Source organism: Fukomys damarensis, unplaced genomic scaffold (assembly GCF_012274545.1).
Source record: "Fukomys damarensis isolate Sample0158 unplaced genomic scaffold, DMR_v1.0_HiC HiC_scaffold_19, whole genome shotgun sequence".
Taxonomy (NCBI): Eukaryota; Metazoa; Chordata; class Mammalia; order Rodentia; family Bathyergidae; genus Fukomys; species Fukomys damarensis.
In genome coordinates this window covers 60,799,269-60,801,888 of record NW_022900931.1, presented here as the reverse complement: position 1 = coordinate 60,801,888, position 2,620 = coordinate 60,799,269, and the positions used below count along the sequence as shown (strand labels likewise).

The window sequence follows — 2,620 nt, the reverse complement described above, 5'->3', positions numbered from 1 at the left end:
CCCCCCCAAGCCCTGGACCCTCTGAGTTGCATTGCCCTCCCCAGACCCAGGCATCCAGGCCAGCCCAGGCAGAGACAGAGCAGACACACTGGAACTGTCACCCTCTTCCCACTCCTGCCTTCTCATCCTCAGCTTCTTCCCTGCCCACCTGCCGGTCAGCCCACCCACCCCCAGCATTAACCTTGGGTAGAGGTTGGTGGTGGGCTGGCTGGTCCCTGGAGGGGGCAGGGAGCCTGGGGGGGGGGCTGCGGTTGTTGTCATTTCCCAAACCCCCGGGTAATCAGGGGCCATCAATAATTCAGCACTAGGCAGCCGGTAATGGAGGGGTGGGAGGAGGGAAAGGGGAGGAAGGGAGGGAGGGGGAAGCAGGGCAGGGGCCCAAGTGCCTCTAGAGAGAAAAGGCCAAGGTAGATAGTTAAAGATGGATGGGGTCCCAAGGCCCAGTCGGGCTACAGGGGTCAGTTTCCCTCTCTTGGTCCCAGCTCAAGCAGGTACCAACCAGAGCTCTGGGCAAGACTAAGCCTCCCCAGTGACTCCACCCCAGTCTGGAATCCAACAGGGGATCCTTCCCCTAGGGAACACAGATTAGTGTTCCTGATTAGCCATCAGGTAGATAGATCCGTGCTCCCACTAGGACTACCCCCTCCAAATCTAGACCTCATTGTATCCTACATGGACCTAGGTCCCTCGCCTCTAGCCCCAGGGAGATTTGGAAGGCCAGTAAGAATTCCCCACCTAGTCCCTGCCCCATTCAGAAATCTGGGCCTCAAAAGGAGCCCCTAGGGTTCCAAGAATATGACCTCCAGCTGTTGAGGTCCAGAGTCTTGCGCCAACAGCTCTGCTCCTTTTGGCAGTGACAGCCCCCAAACAACCCCTTCCAGGAACCTAGGCATCCACAGTCCCAAGCCTCACAGAAATCCAGGCGATCACCCCATTACCCTTCTCTTGCTTGAGCAAAAGAACATCCCAGGGTCACCCTTGAGGACAAGAGGTCTCTGGGAGCCCAAAGGTTTTTAGGAAGCCAGGTGACCAAGCCACAAGCTCCACATATCCTGAAACTCCCTCAAAAAAGCTCCTGGCACCTCTCAGGGCAATAAGCTCCATGCTACTCCCACTTCAGCCCCAATCTGGCTCCCAGACCTAGGATGGGGGCTGAAGCCCCTGAGACATCAGTCTGGGGGTGGAGGGGTGTACTGACTTCCACCCTCCCCCCCAAATTAAAGCCACCCTTCCCAGCCCACCATCCCCAGCCTCCATGTCCCGGTAACCAGGCAACGTGTGCAGCGACAGTCCTGGGAGCGGGGGAGCAGGAGGCTAAAAATAAACTTTGCAGAAGAGAGGGAGTGAGAGAGACTACATGCAACACAAAGGGAACTCGGAAAGGAGGTGGGGGGGGTCTCTGGAAAGGCCTCAAGCCACGTTCTGGGAGCTGTCCCAGGCCCCCTTGTTAACCTCCTTCCCTGAGCAACACCTCCCAGAGCCTGGACAGTTGCTGCCACACCTGGCAGGGACCCTTACCCACATCCAGGCCCACCCCAATGACGGCTTCGCTGATCGGACACAGCATACACGAGGGCCTGTTCCTGCCTGGCTTGGGGGGGTGGGTAACGAAGGGGGGTGACGTCAGGGTGTCTCAATGGGGCTCTGTTCCCCAGGCCTTGGAACCAAGAGCCAGGCACGGGCAAGGGGAGCATGTGTGAGTGTGCGTTGTGTATGAGTCCACGTGCTTATATCAGGGAAACACCAGCCCTGCACTAAGAAAGCTTGGGGGTGCAGAACCTCTACAGCATGGGAGACCAGTGCTGCAGGTAGAGGCAGAGCAGCTGTACTGAGACAGGGGTTCAGGAAATGCAGACAGACAGGAACAGCTTGGGATGGCTGGGTCCCAGAAGGCACACCTGGATCCTAAAGGGGTGGAGTAGGGATTCTCTCAGACAGTGCAAGCCTGGGTGGGGGCACAACTCCTGGGAACCCCCCAACTTCACGGGACCGACCAAACTTTTTAAAAGGGACTCTGGGTGTTGGAAGGCAAGGGTGGTGGTAGAGGAACATGTCGCCCTCCGTGGGGGCCCCACCACCTCCCCCACTGCAGGCAACCCTCGATGGCGCCAGAGCCGGGAAGAAAACAGGAAGTGGGAAACAGCCACGGCAGAAGAGAGAGGGGCCGGGATGGAGGATCCGATGGAGGGGAGTATAGCTGCCGGCAGACAGAAGGACAGACCGATCTGGGGGCCTTTCTGAGGCCCATCCCCCTCGATCCCCCAACCAAAGAAAGAACACATACACACACTCACACACACACACAGGAGATTCCGACCCCAGACAGGGCTGGGGGAGCAGCCTAGCCGGTCTGGTCTGATCGGGCCTTGGCCCGTAGCTGGAAGGGAAAACGAGGCGGGGCACCTTGGGTCCCCTCCCCCGGCGAGGGTAGGCTACTGCTGCCCCCCGGGCCAAGCGGTCCGGGAGCCTACGGGAGCCGGGGAGTATGTGCAACGCACGTGACTAACCTTACAGCCCTCAGCACCCTTGCCCACCCGAGTACCCACTTCGGCCCCAATCCCCAAGAACCGGACTCCAGTTCTGAGCCCTTTAAGAGCTGCCCCCACCCGCAGAGCAGGGG

General features: G+C 59.4%; 1 protein-coding gene across 1 annotated transcript in view; it reads right to left on the bottom strand.

Annotated features, from left to right (window-relative positions):
• Nucleotides 1–2,620, bottom strand: part of Erf (ETS2 repressor factor) — a 7,724-nt gene that overhangs the window by 3,892 nt on the left and 1,212 nt on the right. The window lies entirely within an intron of this gene.